The following is an 11,019-nucleotide window of genomic DNA, read 5'->3' as shown; positions in this document are numbered from 1 at the left end:
GACCTTTAATTACAGCATTGAGAGCTTCCCAAGATTCTTGTAATATTTCTTTATCATTAGCAACCAACAGTTTAAGCAAGCATCTTAAAAGTTGAGGAATGTATTGCGAGTAATTTCCTGGTGAGTGAATGCAAAATGCAGATAGTAAACTTGCTGATGATTTACGAGTGCATAGGCCTGAAGAATTTGCTGATAGAAGTAATGTATCCATTATTGTTTGAATTCCAATTTCGTCTGTTACCGACAATATAACCGTTTGACAATAATCGATCTCCTGCTGTTCATTCGGAGATCCGTAGGCTTCTGATACGGCCTCTAATAAAGCTGACAATATTTTTGGCAGGTATTTTGTTAACGCTTCACCAGCGACAGATACAAGAATAGATTAGGCTTTTGTATTTACTAGTGGAGAAGTCAGTTGGGGCACTAGATATGGCAAAACTACTCTTGATTTAATGGACATTACCTGCCTAAGGCCATCCAAAGTATTCTCAGCAACAGAGGGGTCCGGGTCTGAGAGACCTTCTAGCATAAACGGCAGGATATCATCCAACGCCCGAGAGCCAACTGTGATATGTAACGATTCAAATGTTTTAGCTGCTGCTTGTCGAACTTCAGGCAATGGATCGCAAAAAGCCTTGCGGACAGTAGGAACTAGACTATGCACAAATGTAAGTACAATTTCTTTTGATGTAGATCCCATTTTTTCAGATAAGCCAAAGCAGACTCCTTGGCGTTGATCAGGGTGATCGGAGCTTAAACCGTTTTCAAGAATAGGGATAATTTCTGGTAAAACTCGTTCCCCTATTTTCTTACCAAGTCACCTAAAGTTCGAGCAGCCACTTGTCTTTTATCATAACTTGTACTAGCCAAACATCCTAGAAGTAAACCAAATAATGTTGGAAGAATCTCGCGCAAAGTTCTCGGAGTATTTGTAACAACAATTTTCTATACATGCAAAGCAGCTTGCCGTACCATTAACGAAACATCACTTCGTCCCATGTAAAGTCCTGATAATACTCTATTTCTACGTTCATCTCCTAAAAAGCGAATAATAGCAGTGTGAGAATGTTCGGTGCCAAAATTATCATCTTCACTTGCTGTTTCTGTAGTCATTTTTCCAGATACTCCAGATATATGATACAATAAATCTCCTAGTAGTTGAACTGAACTATATCTAATCCGCCAGTTGTCATTAAATAATCCTTTTTCAAGCTCGGGAAGTAAAAGTGCCACAGCAGTTTCTGCATATAAATTAACAATTCGCTGTCCTGCCTTGAGAGCAGCATCGCGAACATATTCACTTTCGTCCGCCAAAGCTTTTAAGGTTGGATTAAAAATTTGCCCTATATATGGCGTAAATGCTTCTGGAAATGCTCCAGGCATGTACATAGTCTGTCATCTCATAATAAACAAAATACACCTGCAACAACTTACCAACAACTTTTCAGGTCCTCATACCCACAGCACAATTTTGTATATACTGACGGTTCTAAGGCTGATGGTATATCTGGATTCAGTATTACTGATGAAAATAACCTTTTCAAATCCGGTCTACTACCAATGTACTCTTCCTCCTACACGAGCGAGATCATTGCCATCCTAGAAGCCACAAAACTTTGCCAAGGAAAGTCTGGAAAACACGCAATCTGCACCGACTCCCTCTCCTCCCTTAACTCGATTAAAAACCACAATAAACACTCCTACTATATAACATCAATAAGAAACATCATAACCAAAAAGCATTGTTTGGATTCCTACCCATATAGGAATAAAAGGCAACGAAACTGCAGACTCATTTGCCAAACTTAGCCTTCAATCCCCCCTTATATACACCCCTAACTACAACTTTACCGACTCAATATAATTTTTATCCGTAACTTTAGCTTCGTCTCTGATTTTGCCAAAAATGTCTTCAATTGTTTCCCTGCTGTCGCTAATTCCATCATTAACATCATTAACAAAAGTTCTGATATCAACTTTTGTGACGAAAATGTATTATACGATCTACTAAATAAATACATTTTCTTAATTTTTATACCCGTTACTCGTAGAGTAAAAGGGTATACTAAATTCGTCGGAAAGTATGTAGCAGGCAGAAGGAAGCGTTTCCGACCCCATAAAGTATATATATTCTTGATCAGGATCACTAGCCGAGTCGATCTAGCCTTGTCCGTATGTCCATCCGTCCGGATGAACGCTGAGATCTCGGAAATTATAGGAGCTAGGCTATTGAGATTCGGCATGCAGATTCCTGGGTTTCTTACGCAGCGCAATTTTGTTTCAGCAGCGTGCCACACCCACTCTAACGCCCAAAAAATGCCCAAAACTGTGGCTTATACAGTTTTGATGCTAGAATAAAAATTTTAACTGAAATAAATCATTCTCATCAATACCTATCGATTGACCCAAAAAAAAGATTGCCACGCCCACTTTAACGCCCACAAACCGCCCAAAAACTTCAAAAAATCGTAACTATGAACGCGAATATCTCGGAAACTATCAAAGATAGAGAATTGGGATTTTAGATTTAGATTCCGTAGCTTTGAGCGGAGCGACGCCGACTCTAACGCCCACAAACCGCCCAAACCTGTGGCGCCCACAAGTTTTATGCTAGATAAACAATATTAACTGAAACGTATTAGTCTAGTTAGCCACTCCCACTCTAACGCCCACAACGCTTAAATCTGTCTACCGCCCACATAACCATACAGTGAGATCAGGGGTAGGTGGCGCATTTCAGTCTCGCTTTGCTGCTTGCATATCTCCATTTCCCTTTTGTCCCTTTAGCTGAGTACCGGGTATCTGATTGTCGAGGTACTTAAATATTGCGTTCTTCCTTGTTTTGACCTCTAATCTTAGCTGATCGCCGCTTCGTAGTGTGCAAGCACTGTAGCGTCATTTCCAGTCGGCACCCTCGAGGAGGGTTCAGTATGAGGATTTTTGCCAACCAAAAATTACATTTCTTACTGCTCAATTAATACAAACCTTAAATATTATAAGTTCCATTCGGCACCCTTGACAAGAGTTTAGTATGAGAAACAAAAAATTTTTTAATTATAATATTCAAACTACTTTTTAACATAAAACAGAATATATACATCTTTGCTGTTACGTGGGCAAGAACATTTAGAGATTTTTGTGTTATTGGCTTTATAAAATTCTCTATCTTTTTTAAAACTGATGTATAGTATCCTTCATCAAATACATTCCCATGGTGAAATATTGCACTTGATAAACTGTATCTTTTATTTTCAAACCTAAGCTCAGTTTATGAAGCGTTTGTTTAATTAAAATTGCTTATTTGTCTATTGGCCGAATCGAATAAGCTAAGTGAGAACACAAGTACGCGTCCTGTATCCTGTATAAAAGACTGATCTTTTAAATAGTTCCCGCAATGTGCACACTCGCTATCTTCACCATTTTTTTCAATTTTCGTAATTAAATGATATTAATTCATTTATTGAGAGTTTTCTATCTTCGGGAATACAAAGTTGAGCAATTACGTTTTCTGTTCTTTGTATATTTGGCCTATAATCGCAGTTAGAGCATTTTATAGACCCCACAAGCTTATGTACAAATACTTTTTTTATTCCTGCTAGGGAACGACACTCTAATAGATGTCGCAAAAAATCCCCGCTGTCCTGCTGTTCTATGTTATCAAAAATACTTGACCGTAAATCTGTAATATTAATATTTGTCCCCATCTTTAAAGGGTTTGTATAATTCAAAAATGATGCCTTAAAAATGTTACTATTTTCATCATTTAATACAGATTCCTTTATAAATCCCATATTTATAAGGCAATGAAAGGCATAAGCATTATTTGGGTTTTCCATACCACATATATTATGTAAAACATTTTTATTTTTATTTTTTTTTTTATGGTAACAATTCTTTCTAAAACAGACAGCTCAAAAAAAACCGTTGTTTGCCGCTTCAAATATATGTTTTTATCAGAAACATTTATATTTTTTTTTTTTATTACCAACCAAGTGTTGTAGATTTTTTCTATATTTACTTCTTAACCGATTGTACTTTATAATTGCATCAAAATTTATCTTAATGCTTTTCGGATTAGAGTTGAGCATATGTAAGCCGGAGAGGGTTTTTAAACGTGATAAAGCAACATAAGTTTGACAGTTTGCAAATATACTATCACCAATATCAACAACTCCGGATGTGATTGTTAGCCCTTGGCTTTTAAGAATAGTAATTGCATAAGCTAAACTTATTGGAAATTGTTTTCGAATTATAAAAACATTATTATTCAGCTGAAACTTTGATTCGATACGTTCAATCTCAAATTCATTTTCTTCGAATTGGACAGACAATTTTACAACATTTTTACAAGTGCGCGCGTCAACAATATCCTGAAGCAACATCTATATTTCGAAGTAACATTATTTTTGCACCCTTTTTATACCCGTTACTCGTAGAGTAAAAGGGTATACTAGATTCGTCGGAAAGTATGTAACAGGGAGAAGGAAGCGTTTCCGACCCCATAAAGTATATATATTCTTGATCAGGATCACTAGCCGAGTCGATCCAGCCATGTCCGTCTGTCCGTCTGTCTGTCTGTCCGGATGAACGCTGAGATCTTGGAAACTATGAGAGCTAGGCTATTGAGATTTGGCGTGCAGATTCAGGAGCTTCTTACGCAGCGCAAGTTTGTTGTCAGTAGAGTGCCACGCCCACTTTTACGCCCACAAACCGCCCAAAACTGTGGCTCCTACGGTTTTTATGCTAGAATAACAATTTTAACTAAAGTGTATTGTTCTCATCAATACCTATCGATTGACCCAAAAAAAAGTTTGCTACGCCCACTTTATCGCCCACAAACCGCCCCCAAACTTCAAAAAATCGTAAGTATGAACGTGGATATCTCGAAAACTATCAAAGATAGAGAATCGGGATCTCAGATTTAGATTCCGTAGCCTTGTACGCAGCCCAATTTTGTTAAGCGAATATGCCACTCCCACTCTAACGCCCACAAACCGCCTAAACCTGTGGCGCCCACAATTTTCATGCTAGATACAAAATTTTTTTGGTCTCGTCAATACCTATCTGTTGACCCAAAAAAAAAATTGCCACGCCCACCCTAACGCCCATAACGCTTAAATCTGTCTACCGCCAGTTGGTGGCGCATTTCAGTCTCGCTTTGCTGCTTGCCTTTCTCCATTTCCCTTTGGTCCCTTTAGCTGAGTAACGGGTATCTGATAGTCGAGGCACTCGACTATAGCGTTCTTCCTTGTTTTTAATGGAATTTGTTCTAAAATTCTTAAGTTCAACTTTTAACATTGTTCCCTTGTCGGACATAAACAACATAGTTAGGGTATTCCCTAAACTGTTGAATTGCTGAATTGTTGAATTTTGATCAGCTGTTAATCAGCTGTTTCATACAAAGTCAACTGTCAGAAATTTCAGCAATTCAACAGCCCGGGGCTGTTGAAAATGTTGTTTAATTGCTGAAAACCAGAGTTGTCGCTGTTCTCGACTAAAAGTAAGAGTGTAACTCTGGTCAATTGTAAACTTGTAGGAATTGCAATCGTATAAAATATGCAAGTAAAGGATATCTAATAGGATGCTGACTTTTATCAGTTTTAATAGTTTATTATTTTGGCTTATTTTCGGCATTTTCCTCAATTTTAAACATAATCTTTGGTAAACACAGCAGGCAATTTGACAATCTGAAAAACAGCTGAAATTCAACAGGGAACTTTTAGGTTCGTTCCCTTAATTGCTTAAATTTTCTGTTGAATTTTCAACAATTCAGCAATTCAACCGTTTAGGGAATACCCAGAGTATAAACATAAACATATAGTATTTGCAGGCAACTTCCTTATATATTCAATGAGTTCGGAAAGACACGTTTCAATTGTATTGCTGTTTAATTTAATTTCTCTTTTATGCCTAGTCTTACATGTGCTAGAGTCGGTTCAAAATCTTGATCTCATTGTTTTCATAAGAAAACAAGGGAGAACGCTATAGTCGAGTACCTCGACTATCAGATACCCGTTACTCAGCTTAAGCGACCAAAGGGAAATGGAGATATGCAAGCAGCAAAGCGAGATTTAAATGCGCCACCTACCGGCGGAAGACAGATTTAAGCGTTGTGTGCGTTAGGGTAGGCGTGACAAATTCATTGTTCAATAGAATAAGTTAGCCGCGCACTTTGCTCTCTCTGAGCGCCGGCAGTGCTTTTCTCTTTGCCGCTAAGTTCGGCCGGCAACTATTTACATACACACACATACACGCGTAAAAACATTTCGCACTGTCTGGCTCTGACGTCATAGCTTTTTTTCTTGGGAGGTTTGTGGGCGTTAGAGTGGGCGTAGAAAAATTTTTTTTGGGTCAATCGATAGGTATGGACAAGACTAATACATTTCAGTTAAAATTTTCTATCTAACATCAAAACTGTAGGAGCCACAGTTTTGGGCGGTTTGTGGGCGTTAGAGTGGGCGTGGCACTCTACTGAAACAAACTTGCGCTGCGTAAGAAGCTCAGGAATCTGCTCGCCAAATCTCAATAGCCTAGCTCTCATAGTTTCCGAGATCTCAGCGTTCATCCGGACAGACGGACAGACGGACAGACGGACAGACGGACAGACGGACATGGCTAGATCGACTCGGCTAGTGATCCTGATCAAGAATATATATACTTTATGGGGTCGGAAACGCTTCCTTCTGCCTGTTACATACTTTCCGACGAATCTAGTATACCCTTTTACTCTACGAGTAACGGGTATAACAAGGAAGAACGCTAAGTCGAGTACCTCGACTATCAGATACCCGTTACTCAGCTAAAGGGACCAAAGGGAAATGGAGATAGGCAAGCAGCAAAGCGTGATGGAAATGCGCCACCTACCGGCGGTAGACAGGTTTAAGCGTTATGGGCGCTAGAGTGGGCGTGATCAATCGATAGGTATTAACGGGACCAATATATTTCAGTTAAAATTTTCTATCTAGCATGAAAATTGTGGGCGCCACAGGTTTAGGCAACTTGTGGGCGTTAGAGTGGGCGTGGTATATTCGCGTAACAAACTTGCGCTGCGTACAAGGCTACGGAATCTAAATCTGAGATCCCAATTCTCTATCTTTAATAGTTTCCGAGATATCCACGTTCAGTTAAAATTTGTATTTAGCATTAAAACTGTAGGAGCCACAGTTTTGGGAAATTTGTGGACGTTAGAGTGGGCGTGGCACTCTGCTCAGGAATCTGCACGCCAAATCTCAATAGCCTAGCTCTTATAGTTTCTGAGATCTCAGCGTTCATCCGGACAGACAGACGGAAAGACGGACATGGCTAGATCGACTCGGCTAGTGATCCTGATCAAGAATATATATACTTTATGGGGTCGGAAACGCTTCCTACTGCCTGTTACATACTTTCCGACGAATCTAGTATACCCTTTTACTCTACGAGAAACGGGTATAACTATGATACTTTTCTTCGTCTTTTGTTGTTGCTATCGAAAAATAATATATAGGATGAAGCCTTTTATCCTCTTTTCTTTGCAGCAAAACTGAACTAAGACCTTGTGCGTTGGCATCTGTATGCAACTGTACCTCGACCCTTTAATAATATAATCCTAACACTGGAGCTTCCACCAACTTTTTCTTAAGCATTTAAAAACATTGCAATTCATTTTCATCAAATTCGAGTTCTATATCATTTTATAACAAATCATATAGAGGTTTAGCGATCATCGAAATATCTTTAATGAACCTTCTAAAATACGACCACAAACCCAGAAAGCTTCTAACACCGTGTACTTAATCTGGAACGGGAAAATCTCGAACAGCTTCTATTCCTTTGTCATTAGCCTGTATTCCTTGGCTAGTTACCAAAAATCCTAAGTATTGTACGCTTGCTTGTAGAAACTCTTAGCACTTATCCATTCTTAATTCTAGTTTGTTTCTTGCCAATCAATCAAAAACTTCCCTAAGAACATTTTAATGTACTTCCATCTCTTTACTCGCAATCATGATATCGTCCATGTACAAACTACCTTACCATCCCTTATCATGTCTGCAAAAATCTTATTGATAAAGCGTTGGAACACCGCTGGTCCATTCTTCAGCCCCATTGACAGCCGCATAAACTCAAATTGTTCTAATGGAGTCACAAATGAGGTATATCGATTCGCTATCCACAAACACATGAAAGTAGCCATGATTTAAATTTAATTTCGAAAATATTGTTTTCTTTTCCAATGTATCTAATAAATCGTCAATCAAAGGTAACGGATAATTATCTTTAATCATTGTCTTGTTAAGCTTTCGCTATAGTCGTAAGTCGCCTGATTTTTGTCGGAAAGTATGTAACACGCAGAAGGAAGCGTTTCCGACCCCATAAAGTATATATTTTCTTGATCGGGACCACTAGCCGAGTCGATCTAGCCATGTCCGTCAGTCCATCTGTCCATCTGTCCGTATGAACGCCGAGATCTCGGAAACTATAAGAGCTATGTTATTTTGATTTGGTATGCACAAACCGCAGTTTTAATGCTAGAAAATGTATTGTTCTCATCAATACCTATCGATTGACCCAAAAAAATGTTTGCCAAAAAATCGTAAGTGTGAACGCGGATATCTCGGAAAATATCAAAGATAGAGAATTGGGATTTCAGATTTATATTCCGTAGCTTTGTACGCAGCGCAAGTTTGTTACGCGAATATGCCACGCCCACAAACCAACCAAACTTGTGGTGCCCAAAATTATAACTGAAATGTATTAGTCTCGTCAATACCTATCAATTGATCGAAAAAAAAGTTTGCCATGCCCACTCTAACGCCCATAACGCTTAAACCGCCCACATACCCATATATTGAGATCGCGGGTAGGTGGCGCATTCAATCTCGCATTGCTGCTTGCATATCTCCATTTCCCTTTGGTTCCTTTAGCTGAGTAACGGGTATCTGATAGTCGAGGTACTCGACTATAGCGTTTTTCCTTGTTTTCTGTTGATTTGGTTGAATCCTTTCTTTTTGCGTTTTTTCTTTAGCCCATTTTCATCAGTTTCACAACACTTATTAAATAAAGTCCTTGCTGAGGCTTTTTTCAATCTTTTATGTTTCTCCTCGTTACTTTCCATTGATCTAATTGTCTCCTTCTTTTTGCGTTCTGTTTTAATCATAAAATGTGCTTTCCAGCAGTCTCCAAATATTTATTTAATGTCATTTTGGCTGCAACTCAGTTAAGCTTTTTGAGTCGTATTTATTTGGTCTCCTCTAACATTTTAGCGGACTTTCTATTTGCATTGTTTTTTAGTCTGTCAGTCATTTTTTTGTAATTTCTGCGGTTTCTTTGATTTTCTCAAGTCCCTCTCCTAGGTATCTCTCTATTTGAGCACTGTCTGTATTTTTCGAATTTCTTTTAAACTTTTTTTTTGTGGTTCTTTATTTGCATTATCAAACTTTTTTTGATAATTAAAAGTTTTTTTTTATAACGCCCAACCATTTTAACTAAAACTAGATTTATACTAGAATATATATATATATTACTTAATACTTGTATTGTTTTTTAAGAGTTTGCAGTTTTTAAAAGATGGTTTGGTTTCTTCCTTTTAATCCTTTAGTTTTTTTTATATGCAAGAAATGTTTTAAGGTGCTTTAAATCCATTTTTTTTTATATACCCTATACCATTTGTTTTGTACTTAATCTGGAACGGGAAAATCTCGAACAGCTTCTATTCCTTTGTCATTAGCCTGTATTCCTTGGCTAGTTACCAAAAATCCTAAGTATTGTACGCTTGCTTGTAGAAACTCTTAGCACTTATCCATTCTTAATTCTAGTTTGTTTCTTGCCAATCAATCAAAAACTTCCCTAAGAACATTTTAATGTACTTCCATCTCTTTACTCGCAATCATGATATCGTCCATGTACAAACTACCTTACCATCCCTTATCATGTCTGCAAAAATCTTATTGATAAAGCGTTGGAACACCGCTGGTCCATTCTTCAGCCCCATTGACAGCCGCATAAACTCAAATTGTTCTAATGGAGTCACAAATGAGGTATATCGATTCGCTATCCACAAACACATGAAAGTAGCCATGATTTAAATTTAATTTCGAAAATATTGTTTTCTTTTCCAATGTATCTAATAAATCGTCAATCAAAGGTAACGGATAATTATCTTTAATCATTGTCTTGTTAAGCTTTCGCTATAGTCGTAAGTCGCCTGATTTTTGTCGGAAAGTATGTAACACGCAGAAGGAAGCGTTTCCGACCCCATAAAGTATATATTTTCTTGATCGGGACCACTAGCCGAGTCGATCTAGCCATGTCCGTCAGTCCATCTGTCCATCTGTCCGTATGAACGCCGAGATCTCGGAAACTATAAGAGCTATGTTATTTTGATTTGGTATGCACAAACCGCAGTTTTAATGCTAGAAAATGTATTGTTCTCATCAATACCTATCGATTGACCCAAAAAAATGTTTGCCAAAAAATCGTAAGTGTGAACGCGGATATCTCGGAAAATATCAAAGATAGAGAATTGGGATTTCAGATTTATATTCCGTAGCTTTGTACGCAGCGCAAGTTTGTTACGCGAATATGCCACGCCCACAAACCAACCAAACTTGTGGTGCCCAAAATTATAACTGAAATGTATTAGTCTCGTCAATACCTATCAATTGATCGAAAAAAAAGTTTGCCATGCCCACTCTAACGCCCATAACGCTTAAACCGCCCACATACCCATATATTGAGATCGCGGGTAGGTGGCGCATTCAATCTCGCATTGCTGCTTGCATATCTCCATTTCCCTTTGGTTCCTTTAGCTGAGTAACGGGTATCTGATAGTCGAGGTACTCGACTATAGCGTTTTTCCTTGTTTTCTGTTGATTTGGTTGAATCCTTTCTTTTTGCGTTTTTTCTTTAGCCCATTTTCATCAGTTTCACAACACTTATTAAATAAAGTCCTTGCTGAGGCTTTTTTCAATCTTTTATGTTTCTCCTCGTTACTTTCCATTGATCTAATTGTCTCCTTCTTTTTGCGTTCTGTTTTAA

This window comes from Drosophila subpulchrella, unplaced genomic scaffold (genome assembly GCF_014743375.2).
Source record: "Drosophila subpulchrella strain 33 F10 #4 breed RU33 unplaced genomic scaffold, RU_Dsub_v1.1 Primary Assembly Seq16, whole genome shotgun sequence".
In the NCBI taxonomy this organism is placed as follows: domain Eukaryota; kingdom Metazoa; phylum Arthropoda; class Insecta; order Diptera; family Drosophilidae; genus Drosophila; species Drosophila subpulchrella.
This window is presented reverse-complemented; position numbering follows the sequence as displayed.